The sequence below is a fragment of the Mobula hypostoma genome, chromosome 2, assembly GCF_963921235.1.
Source record: "Mobula hypostoma chromosome 2, sMobHyp1.1, whole genome shotgun sequence".
NCBI lineage: Eukaryota > Metazoa > Chordata > Chondrichthyes > Myliobatiformes > Myliobatidae > Mobula > Mobula hypostoma.
Window position 1 is genome coordinate 191,121,107 of NC_086098.1, and position 13,597 is coordinate 191,134,703.

Genomic DNA, 13,597 nt, shown 5'->3' on the forward strand with positions numbered 1-13,597 from the left:
GATCACCCTCAGAGTGGAGAAGCAGCACCTTGTATTCCATATGGGTACCCTCCAACCTGATTTCTCCTTCTGGTTAACAATTTCACCGCCACCCCTTCCCCACTCTGACCTTTCACTACTTCTCACTTGCCTATTAATTCACCCTGGGTCCCCTCCACCTTCCCTTTCCCCTATGATCCAATCACCTCTCCTATCAGATTCTTTCTGGCACCTTCCCCATTCCCTCTCAGTCCTGAAGAAGGGTCTTGGCCTGAAATGTTGACTATTTACTTTTTCCCACAGATGCTGCCTGAGGTGCTGGGTTCCTCCAGCATTTTGTGTGTGGATCTTTGAGATCTTGCATCTTGGGAAAATAGTGATGCAGGAACATGTTAACCTTTCCATGGCCAGCGTCTTTAATGATGACTGTTTGGGTGTTGCTTGTTTCTTACAAAATGGGTGTCCCTCAATTCATTCATGGATATATAAGCAGAAAACTAATTCGCATAGCTGGCTATGAACCTGAAGTGAAGTCAGAGAAGTAACATAATCTATATTCTCACTGGTTCTCTCTGGGTTCTAGATCTGGCTCTAGTTGTTTTTATGACAGGTAACACAGATTAACAAAGCTGAAGCACAGCTTCCATGCACATTCGTCTCTTACATTTATGAAGGGGGACATTTTATTTTATTTTGGAAGACTTTCTTGGCTAGTTAATTAGCTAACCCATCACCACAGACAACAGCTTGCCAGAGTCCTCTGCCCTGGGCCCATCTTTCATGTTGCCTGTGTTCTTGGTGTCAGCTTCAAGATCACGTCACCATGTGTTCTTTGGGCAACTTCTCTTGCCGGACGATAGAAGGTTGATCAGCCCTGTGGCATCCATGGACTTGCGGCTTTCACCACACAACTTCATGCGTCAGCTAGGTGAAGATCCTTCCTCTCCTAGGGATGAGGTCTTTGGAGCTTCTGTTGGTGCATCTGTCACCGATGCCCAAACCTCCTTTCATAGCTGGGCTTGCGACCATCCAAGGCTTTCGTCCTGTACCGCTTTCTTGGTTCTTGACTCCACCATTGATTTGCCCTTCTTGTTCTCATACCTGCTTTTGTCTGTGATGTTTACCATTTTTATAAGTTTGTCTGCAGTCAAAGAAGACAAGTGAATAGCTATTAGGCACCTCAGACTTTTTGGCTTTTAAATTAAACCATTCTTGGCCTATACTGTAACTCTGTATTCCTCAATACCAATGCCAAACATAAGCTTATCATTCGCAGTTTTTCAGTTATTTACTGACTTAGATAAGATGCAATAATCTCCAAATACACCATGCTAAATTACTATCAAAACCTATTCAAATAAAAAAATATAGAAACATAGAAACCCTACAGCACAATACAGGCCCTTCGGCCCACAATGCTGTGCCGAGCACGCACGCACTTCAGAAATTACCTCGGGTTATCCATAGTCCTCTATTTCTCTAAGCTCCATGTACCTATCCAGGAATCTCTTAAAAGACCCTATCTTTGCCTCCACCACTGTTGCCGGCAGCCCATTCCACGCACTCACCACCCTCTGTGTAAAAGAAACTTACCCCTGACATCTCCTCTGTACCTGCTTCCAAGCACCTTAGAACTCTGCCCTCTTGTGCTAGCCATTTCAGCCCTGGGAAAAAGCCTCTGACTATCCACACGATCAATGCCTCTTACCATCTTATACACCTCTGTCAGGACACCTCTCATCCTATGCCACTCCAAGGAGAAAAAGCCAAGTTCACTCAACCTATTCTCACAGGGCATGCTCCCCAATCCAGGCAACATCCTGATAAATCTCTTCTGCACCCTTTCTATAGCTCCCACATCCTTCTCATAGTGAGGAGACCAGAACTGAGCACAGTACTCCAAGTGGGGTCTGACCAGGGTCCTATATAGCTGTAACATTACCTCTCAGCTCTTAAACTCAATCTCACGGTTGATGAAGACCAATGCACCGTATACTTTCTTAACCATAGAGTCAATCTGCGCAGCAGCTTTGAGGGTCCTATGGACTCGGACACACAATCCCTCTGATTCTTCATCAGGACTGGGTCTTGGCCCGAAAAGGCAACTGTACTCTTTTCCATAGATGCTGCCTGGCCTGCTGAGTTCCTCCAGCATTCTGTGGATCATGAAATTAAAACTGTTATATATGAAAAAAATCACAATTTCCAAGCTTTAGACAGAGAGAATTCCTGATCCGGGTAAAGACTGTTACCATTTACAGGCGAATGCCTGCAGTTCTGCCCAGAACAGCAGCCATTTCTCAACAAAGGTAGCACCAAGCTTGGTGCTTCTGTGCAAAATCGGAAGTCCCAAACATCCTAGCCAATTCCTTATAGAATCCAGCTGTGCCATGTGAAATAGTTGCTTTGGAACCTTTTCACAGATCATCACCAGGCAAATCCTCTTGTAGGATCCCTTGGTTCTTTTATTTTTGTAAAGATGTGTCTACAAGGAAGAAAGATAAGGAAGTACAGCAGGTGACATTTTAAAATCATTTGAACTTGCTTTCATGTTTTTTTTAAACAGTTAAAACTTGTTTGAAGTGCTTTTAAGTTTTTTGGGGGGTTTTATTTGATTTTTAAATCTTTAAATGTCAGGGCTATTTAGAAACATTGAAAAAACTCAAAACACTTGACCGACCAATAAAGCTGGAGGTGAGACTTTGCAATCCATCAGAAGTTCCATTGTCTACTTCAGGAGGGGAGTTTGCTTTGGCCACCTGCATAGCTAAGTTATGTTGTGCAAAGCTCTGGTGCTATGGAGTTCTTGCTGAAGGCAATGTCGATGCAAGTTCATCCTTACAGATACAAATAAGATAAATGCAGGGCAATGAGATATCTTGCAGCAGGTGTGGGTTGTGAACCACCCTTTTTACAAGGTCTACACCATGCATCTGTTACCTTGCATCTGTGCCTTGTAAGTAATGTGTCCCTTCTTCTATCAATTTCGTAAGGCAACTGCTTGTATTTTAACTTCTCTCTACCTTATTTCTAGTAAAATATGAAAAGAATGGCCTATTCCTCTAATATCATGATGTGAGATATCTCTACTAAAACACTTGCAAATTGTTTTATAACACTTTGTTGTTAATTCATTGAAAGAATAAGCAGATAAAGGAATGGTAACTAAAAAAATCTCATTAATCCGGTTTTAACAAACTTTGCATGGAAATTCTCAAACAAGTTGTTTTGTGACAAGTTTCACGTTGAAATTAGGCTAAATATCAAATAGGTATATATTAGTTTAGTCAAATTAAGAGGATAAAATTGTTGATTTAGCAAATGCACACAATAAAATGTAGATAGAAGGAACGCAAACAACAGGAATTCTGCAGATGCTGGCAATTCAAGCAACACACATCAAAGTTGCTAGTGAACGCAGCAGGCCAGGCAGCATCTCTAGGAAGAGGTACAGTCGACGTTTCAGGCTGAGACACTTCGTCAGGACTAACTGAAGGAAGAGTTAGTAAGAGTTAGAGATGCTGCCTGGCCTGCTGCGTTCACCAGCAACTTTGATGTGTGTTGCTTAGATAGAAGGAACATCCTTTTCAATCATGATGCTCGACTGTGAAGACAGGAGTAAATAGGCACCACCCTAGACTTGTCATAATATGACTATCAGGTCATCTGTCCTTTGACACAGTCAGCAAATAGACCACGGTTCATGTGTCACATTTTATTTTGATAAAGGTTTTGTTTTTAGTCTAAAATTGAATAAGGTTTAAGTATCAATTGCATAAAGCTACTTCACTGTGCAGCTCTGTGTTTGATAATCCAAGAGAAGTTGGATTCTGAAAAGATTGGAATATATACGTAAATAATGGATGTTGTTGGATGACAAGTTCACAATCGTAACAGGAGAATTCTTCTATGGTGCAAGGCTCTGGAGGATTAAAATAGATGGCATAGGAATATATAACATTGGCATCAATCATTCTCCATCTGACCTACCACCTTTCGTACTTGTGGGTCTCAGGGGTCCAATCATCCTCTAGGCCTACACACTGCAGTCATCCCGCAAAACAAAGTGGGGTGCAGGCTGTGAGCAACACTTCGGCAACAGATCATGCAATTTCATACAAGAACATAGGAAATGGGAGCAGAAACACGCAACAATAACCACAACAACAATGGAACAACAGCAACAAAACAATGCAAAACAAGCCCCGTTTACATCTCCCACCTGCCAGCATGCATGCACGTGCACACACACATCTGCCAACCCCAGGGCAAGCTGCCTTCAGGACAGGACAAACACACATAGGTCTCTTTGAACTTCAACTTCTTTGAATTCTGCTTTTCTGGTACGCTCAACAAACTGGATGATTTGGACTTTTCCACATATTATTCCATCTTGTAGTCTCATACACTCAGTCAAATTGTCCATTTCTCCTTGAAGTCTCTATATCCTTCTCCATACTCATGATCTCATGTGACTTGATACCATCAGCAAACCTGAAAATTTCTCCAAGTGCTGAGGATTTGCGGGGCAGCCTGTCTAGGAAAGCCTTGACATCCTTCCTGTAATGGGGCAACCAGAACTAAATGCAATACTCTAAATGCATCCTATCTAAAGTTAGAAACCATAGAAACTACAGCACAGAAACAGGCCTTTTGGCCTTTCTTGGCTGTGCCAAACCATTTTCTGCCTAGTCCCACCGACCTGCACACGGACCATACCCCTCCATACAACTCCCATCCATGTATCTGTCCAATTTATTCTTAAATGTTAAAAAAGAACCCGCATTTACCACCTCGTCTGGCAGCTCATTCCATACTCCCACCACTCTCTGTGTGAAGAAGCCCCCCCTCTCACCCTTAACCCATGTCCTCTGGTTTTTTTTCTCCCCTTGCCTCAGTGGAAAAAGCCTGCTTGCATTCACTCTATCTATACCCATCATAATTTTATATACCTCTATCAAATCTCCCCTCATTCTTCTACGCTCCAGGGAATAAAGTCCCAACCTATTCAACCTTTCTCTGTAACTGAGTTTCTCAAGTCCCGGCAACATCCTTGTAAACCTTCTCTGCACTCTTTCAACCTTATTTATATCCTTCCTGTAATTTGGTGACCAAAACTGAACACAATACTCCAGATTCAGCCTCATCAATGCCTTATACAACCTCATCATAACATTCCAGCTCTTATACTCAATACTTTGATTAATAAAGGCCAATGTACCAAAAGCTCTCTTTACAACCCTATCTACCTGTGACGCCACTTTTAGGGAATTTTGTATCTGTATTCCCAGATCCCTCTGTTCCACTGCACTCCTCAGTGCCTTACCATTAACCCTGTATGTTCTACCTTGGTTTGTCCTTCCAACGTGCAATGCCTCACACTTGTCAGTATTAAACTCCATCTGCCATTTTTTAGCCCATTTTTCCAGCTGGTCCAAGTCCCTCTGCAGGCTCTGAAAACCTTCCTCACTGTCTACTACACCTCCAATCTTTGTATCATCAGCAAATTTGCTGATCCAATTTACCACATTATCATCCAGATCATTGATATAAATGACAAATAACAATGGACCCAGCATTGATCCCTGAGGCACACCACTAGTCACAGGCCTCCACTCAGAGAAGCAATTCTCTACCACCACTCTCTGGCTTCTTCCATCGAGCCAATGTCTAATCCAATTTACCACCTCTTCATGTATACCTAGCGACTGAATTTTCCTAACTAACCTCCCATGCGGGACCTTGTCAAAGGCCTTACTGAAGTCCATGTAGACAATATCCACTGCCTTCCCTTCATCCACTTTCCTGGTAACCTCCTCGAAAAACTCCAATAGGTTGGTCAAACATGACTTACCACGCACAAAGCCATGTTGACTCTCCCTACTAAGTCTCTGTCTATCCAAATGCTTGTAGATTCTGTCTCTTAGTACTCCCTCCAATAACTTACCTACTACCGACGTTAAACTTACTGGCCTATAATTTCCCGGATTACTTTTCGATCCTTTTTTAAACAACGGAACAACATGAGCCACTCTCCAATCCTCCGGCACCTCACCTGTAGACAGCGACGTTTTAAATATTTCAGCCAGGGCCCCTGCAATTTCAACACTAGTCTCCTTCAAGGTCCGAGGGAACACTCTGTCAGGTCCCGGGGATTTATCCACTTTAATTTTCCTCAAGACAGCAAGGACCTCCTCCTTTTCGATCTGTACAGTTTCCATGATCTCACTACTTGTTTCCCTTAATTCCATAGACTTCATGCCAGTTTCCTTAGTAAACACAGATGCAAAAAACCTATTTAAGATCTCCCCCATTTCCTTTGGTTCCGCACATAGCCGACCACTCTGATCTTCAAGAGGACCAATTTTATCCCTTACAATCCTTTTGCTCTTAATATACCTGTAAAAGCTCTTTGGATTATCCTTCATTTTGACTGCCAAGGCAACCTCATGTCTTCTTTTAGCCCTCCTGATTTCTTTCTTAAGTATTTTCTTGCACTTCTTATACTCCTCAAGCACCTTATTTACTCCCTGCTTCCTATACACATCATACAACTCCCTCTTCTTCTTTATCAGAGTTGCAATATTCCTTGAGAACCAAGGTTCCTTATTCCTATTCACCTTGCCTTTAATCCTGACAGGAACATACAAATTCTGCACTCTCAAAATTTCTGCTTTGAAGGCTTCCCACCTACCGATCACATCCATGCCAGAGAACAACCTGTCCCAATCCACGTTTTTTAGATCCTTTCTCATTTCTTCAAATTTGGCCTTCTTCCAGTTCAGAACCTCAACCCTAGGACCAGATCTATCCTTGTCCATGATCAAGTTGAAACTAATGGTATTATGATCACTGGAACCAAAGTGCTCCCCTACACAGACTTCTGTCACGTGTCCTAACTCGTTTCCTAACAGGAGATCCAATATTGCATCCCCTCTAGTTGGTCCCTCTATATATTGATTTAGAAAACTTTCCTGAACACATTTTACAAACTCTAAACCATCTAGACCCCTAACAGTATGGGAGTCCCAATCAATATATGGAAAATTAAAATCCCCTACCACCACAACTTTATGTTTCCTGCAGTTGTCTGCTATCTCTCTGCAGATTTGCACTTCCAATTCTCTTTGACTATTGGGTGGTCTGTAATACAATCCCACTGATGTGGCCATACCTTTCCTGTTTCTCAGCTCCACCCACAAGGACTCAGTAGACAAGCCCTCTGATCTGTCCTGCCTGAGCACTGCTGTAATATTTTCCCAAACAAGCAATGCCACACCCCCACCTTTCATTCCTCTGCCTTGATCACATCTGAAACATCGGAACCCTGGAATATTAAGCTGCCAGTCCTGCCCCTCCTGTAGCCAAGTTTCACTAATTGCTACAACGTCATAATTCCACGTGTCAATCCACGCCCTCAACTCATCCGCCTTCCCTGCAATACTCCTAGCATTGAAATATATACACCTCAGAAGATTTTTTACCACCACTCACAACCTTTCTATTAGTGGATTTGCTTAAACTTTCAACATCAGTTATTTTCACCCCAGCCACACTGTCAGCTCTGGCACTCTGGTTCCCATCCCCCTGCAAATCTAGTTTAAAGCCCCCCCAATAGCATTAACAAACCTCCCGGAAAGGATATTGGTCCCCTTGTAGTTCAAGTGTAACCCGTCTCTCTTGTACAGGTCCCACCTGCCCCAGAAGAGGTCCCAATTATCCTGAAATCTGAAACCCTGCTCCCTACACCAGTTCCTCAGCCACTTGTTCATCCTCCAGAGCATCCTATTCTTACCCTCACTGGCACCTAGCACAGGTAGCAATCCTGAGATTACCACCCTCGAGGTCCTGCTTTTCAACTTCCTACCAAGCTCTCTATACTCACTGTCCAGGACCTCCTCACTCTTCCTTGCTATGTCATTGGTACCAATGTGCACCACGACATCTGGCTGATCACCCTCCCACTTCAGAATGTCATGCAATCGATCAGAGACATCCTTGACCCTGGCACCTGGGATGCAACAAACCATCCTGGATTCTCTGTCACGACCACAGAACCTCCTATCTGCACCTCTGACTATCGAATCCCCTTTAACTACCGCTCTCCTCTTTTCCCCCCTCCCTTCTGCACTGCAGAGCCAGACCCAGTGCCAGAGATCCGGCTACTGCAGCTAGTCCCAGGTAAGTCATCTCCCCCAACAGTATCCAATGTGGTATACTTGTTGTTGAGGGGAATGGCCACAGGGGAACCCTGCTCTGCCTGCCCTTTCCTCTTCCCTCGCCTGACAGTGACCCAATTTCCTGTCCTCTGCTCCTTTGGCGTAACTACCTCCCTGTAGCTACTATCTATAATCTCCTCATTCTCCCGAATGATCCGCAGGTCATCCAGCTCCTGCTCCAGTTCCCTAACGCGGTTTGTTAGGAGCTGCAGCTGGATGCACTTCCTGCAGGTGTCGTTGTCAGGGACACCGGAGGGCTCCCTGACTTCCCACATTCTGCAAGAGGAGCATTCCAACATCCTGCCTGGCATTCTTTCTACGCTAGACAATCTGAACAAAAAACTTACTGGAACCTACCCTGGCCTCTGCCTGTTCTCGCCGAAGCCTGTTTGAGCCAAAGCCGCCCCACTCTGACTCAGTCCACTCCAACGATGGCCACTGTATATGGTGGTCTGCTTTTTAAACCTTGGCGCGCTACGTCATGAGCCTGCGCAGTGCAGACCCTTCTCCCCGAGCAGTTTTAAAAAAAAAACTGCAAAATATCTTTCTGTTGCTTGACCTCAGTGACCATTTTCAGGGATCTGTGTGCCTGGACCCCAATATTCAATTAATATATATTTCATTATATTTCTAATTTTCTCAACCCTTGTTCTCTGATATATCCATCAGATTTTGTCTCTTCATCCACGAAAACAGATGCAAAGTAATTGGTTAATTGCTCTGCTGTTTTCTTAATCCCCATTATGAATTCCTGTTTCTTTGTCTATCAGGGACACACACTTGCCCTCACTAATCTTTCCTTTTTATGTGCCTGCAAGAGTTCCTACAGTTTGCTTTCATTTTTCTCCTAGACTGCTCTGATGGCCTATTGACAGTTCCCTGCTGCCAAAGTCTTTTGAACGGTTCTTAAATATCTCTGGCCTTCATTTAAAACATTTCAAAAGGATTGAAAAAATTAAAAATATTGAACAAAATATTAACTTTACAGAAGCATTTAAATGATGGGTTAATTAAATTATGTTAATACTAAACAAAAGACAGCAGCTTTTCTATCAAGCTTGATAGCCTCATTCTGATTATGCCAACCTATTAGCTCACATCAGTTCTCCAGCAGCAGACTCGGTGCTGGGTCCATTGCTGGAGCAGAAGTTCAGATGCATGGACATCTGACCTCCACCTCTTTTCTGATGTGTATTTCAGTGAGCAGATGTGGACGTCAAAAGGCCAGCAGGCTTAAGCTTGACATGATGGCCTGCCCTGGGCAGAGTTTCCTAGCATTTTCTCAAGGGGATAAATAATAGAGTGCAGCCCTATATCTCTCTTTCTTCAGCCACTTGCCCGTGACTGGGAAATGGTGGTCTCAATGAGACAGTGCCAGGCTACCATTTCCTGAGTACCACACCCTGCCCAGCTCTATTTAAAGTCATCATATCTGAAGTCCGTCTCAAGTATCCACATCCACTCCATGAATATGAATAATGTTTACCAAGGAAGTGTGAGGTATCGCACTTTGGAAGGACAAACCAAGGTAGAACATACAAGGTAAATGGTAAGGCACTGGGGAGTGCAGTAGAATGGAGGGATCTGGGAATACAGATACAAAATTCCCTAAAAGTGGCGTCGCAGGCAGATAGAGTCACAAAGAGAGCGTTTGGTACATTGGCCTTTATAAATCAAAGTATTGAGCATAAGAGTTGGAATGTTATGGTGGGGTTGTATAAGGCATTGGTGAGGCCGAATTTGGAGTACGTGTGCAGTTTTGGTCACCAAATTACAGGAAGGATATCAATAAGTTTGAAAGAGTGCAGAGAAGATTTACAAGGATGTTGCTGGGACTTGAGAAACTGAGTTACAGAGAAAGGTTGAATAGGTAAATAGGATTAGTAAGTATGCAGATAACACTAAGATAGGTGGAGTTATGGATAATGAAGTAGGTTTTCAAAGCTTGCAGAGAGATTTGGGCCAGTTAGAAGAGTGGGCTGAAAGATGGCAGATGGAGTTTAATGCTGATAAGTGTGAGGTGCTACATTTTGGTAGGACTAATCAAAATAGGACATACATTGTAAATGGTAGGGCATTGAAGAATGCAGTAGAACAGAGGGATCTAGGAATAATGGTGCATAGTTCCTTGAAGGTGGAATCTCATGTGGATAGGGTGTTGAAGAAAGCTTTTGGTTTGCTGGCCTTTATAAATCAGAGCATTGAATATAGGAGTTGGGATGTAATGTTGAAATTGTACAAGACATTGGTGAGGCCAAATTTGGAGTATTGTGTACAGCTTTGGTCACCGAATTATAGGAAATATGTCAACAAAATCAAAATAGAGAGAGTACAGAGAAGATTTACTAGAATGTTACCTGGGTTTCATCACCTAAGTTACAGAGAAAGGTTGAACAAGTTGGGTCTTTATTATTTGGAACGTAGAAGGTTGAGAGGGATTTGATAGAGTTATTTAAAATTATGAGGGGTATAGATAGGGTTGACATGGATAGGATTTTTCCATTGAGAGTGGCAGAGATTCAAACAAGAGGACATGATTTGAGAGTTAGGGGGCAAAAGTTTAGGGGTAACATGAGGGGGGACTTCTTTACTCAGAGGGTGGTAGCAGTGTGGAACAAACTTCCAGAAGAAGTGGTTGAGGCAGGTTCGATGTGGTCATTTAAAGTTAAATTGGATAGCTATATGGACAGGAAAGGAATGGAGGGTTATGGGCTGAGTGCAAGTTGGTGGGACTAGGTGAGAGTAAGAGTTCGGCATGGACTAGAAGGGCCAAGATGGCCTGTTTCCATGCTGTAATTGTTATATGGTTATAGGTTAGGACTTTATTCCCTGGAGCATAGAAGAATGAGGGGAAATTTGATACAAGTATATAAAATTATGATGGGTATAGATAGAGTGAATACAAGCAGGCTTTTTCCACTGAGGCTAGGGGAGAAAAAAAAACAGAGGACATGGGTTAAGGGTGAAGGGGGAAAAGTTTAAAGAGAACATTGGGGGGGCTTCTTCACAAAGAGAATGGTGGGAGTGTGGAATGAGCTGCCAGATGAAGTGGTAAATACGGGCTCACTTTTAACATTTAAGAAAGACTTGAACAGGTACATGGATGAGAGGTGTATGGAGGGATATAGTCCAGATGCAGGTCAGTGGGACTAGGCTGAGAAATGGTTCGGCACAGCCAAGAAGGGCCAAAAGGCCTGTTTCTGTGCTGTAATGTTCTATGGTTTTGTGGAAGTAAATTGTATTAGTACTGTGAGAGTGATTTGACATTTGATCAAATGTGCAGTGAATAGAGAATCTGAGAAATTCAGGCGTAATATGGAAAAGTTTTGGAATATGACCTGGATATCAGAGCTGGGATTGATGGATTTGGTAGGGGTGGCAGACGTGCTCAGAAGGAAGAAGATGAGAGGAAATTTGATAGACGTATACAAAATTATGAGGGCTGTAGATAAGCTAAATGCAAACAGGCTTTTTCCACTGAGGTTCGGTGGGACTGCAAGCAGAGGTCATGGGTTAAGGGTGAAAGGTGAAAAGTTTAAATCTTTACTGAGAGGGTTCTGAGAGTGTGGATTGAGCTGCCAGCACAAGTGGTGCATGTGAGCTCAATTTCAAAGATTAAGAGAAGTTTGGATAGGTACATGGATGTTAGGGATATGGAGGGCAATGGTCCCAGTGCTGGTCGATGGGAATAGGCAGTTTCAATGGTTCAGCATGAACTAGTTGAGCTGAAGGGCCTGTTTCTGTGCCGTACTTTTCTATGACTCTATGACTCTTTTGATGTCTGCAATTCTGAAGGAAAGATGATCATACAGTGACTGTAGGGCTGAGAGGACTATTCTCATTCTTCTGGTCCCACAGCAATAAAATATTGGTTGTTCACAATCAGAATTAGGTTTATTATCACTGACACTGAATTCCATCATCAAGGACCCCAGCCATCCAGGCCATGCTCTCTTCTCACTGTCACCATCAGGAAAGAAATACAGGGGCATTAGGTCCCATATCACCAGGTTCAGAAACAGTTATTACCCCTCAACCATCAGGCTTCTGAACCAGAGTAGATAACTTCGTCCATCATTATTGAACCCCACCATCCAGGCCATGCTCTCTTCTTGCTTCTGCTGTAAGGAAGGAGGTACAGGCACCTTCGTTCCCATACCACCAGGTTCAGCAACCGTTACTGCCCCTTAACCATTGGGATCCTGAACCAGAATGGATAACTTCACTCACCCCAGCACTGACTGGTTCCACAACCTATGTACTCACTTTCAAGAACTCATCATCTCATGTTCTCAATATTTATTATTTATTTATCTATTATTATTTTTTTTTCTTTTGTGTCCTTACACAATTTATTATCTTTTGCACATTAATTGTTCGTCTACTGTTGCCATTTCAGACTGAGACCCTTCATCAGGACTTCATGGGTCTTGGCCTAAAGTGACAAGTTTTACCTCACTCCATAGAATCTACCTGACTTTCTGAATTCCTCAAGCATTTGTGTGTGTTGCTCAAGTTTTCCAGCATTTGTAGAATCTTTTATTATTATTATGCTTATTATTAGGTTGTATGAACACCTTCATTTTTCTTCTGGGTTCTCCATTAGTCTAATACAGAGATGCGCACTGACAATTTGGAACACAATTCCTTGTATCATTACAAAGGTACAAGGTTCAATAGAACTGCCTGATAATTCGCAGCCCTGAGTCCACACAAGGCAAGTTTTCCTCAGGTAACTGGAATGCAAAAAAACTGCCAATGCTGCAAATTTAAATAAAGCGAGAAATCACTAGAATTTCTCAGAAGGTCAGAAACAAAATCGGAGTGAATGTTTCAGAGTGATGATTATTTTTTTAAATGATATGCATATCCAGCTTTGAGGCACTATCCCAGTATTCCTGTCTGATATTTAGCCCGTGTTTTGTTTTTTCATGATTTCAGACAAAATAGAATTTAAATATATTTCTCAGATCAAAAATATATGAAGCACTTACATTTACTTTCAGAATTACACTCAGAAGCCACTTTATTAAGTATAGCCCATACCTAGTAAAGTGAATGCAGAGTGTATATTGATAGTCTTCTACAGCTGTTGTCCATCCATTTCCATGTTCAATGTTCAACATACAAGGTTCTTCTGCACACCACTGCTGTAGCTAGTAATTATCTGAATTAATTCAAAAGCCTCGGCCTGAAACATTGACTGTTTATTCGTTTCCATAGATTCTGCCTGATCTGCTGAGTTTCTCCAGATTTTGTGTGTTTTTATTTGAGTTACTTTCACCTTCCTATCAGCTTTAACCAGTTTGTCCATTCTCCTCTGACCTCTCTTGTTTACAAGGCATTTTTGCCCACAGAACTGTCACTTACTATATGTGTTTTTGTTTTTTGCACCGTTC

General features: G+C 42.6%; 1 protein-coding gene across 7 annotated transcripts in view; it reads left to right on the forward strand.

The window, feature by feature from the left end:
* The window catches only part of LOC134342756 (receptor-type tyrosine-protein phosphatase T-like), a 1,640,095-nt gene that overhangs the window by 1,464,796 nt on the left and 161,702 nt on the right, over positions 1-13,597 (forward strand). The window lies entirely within an intron of this gene.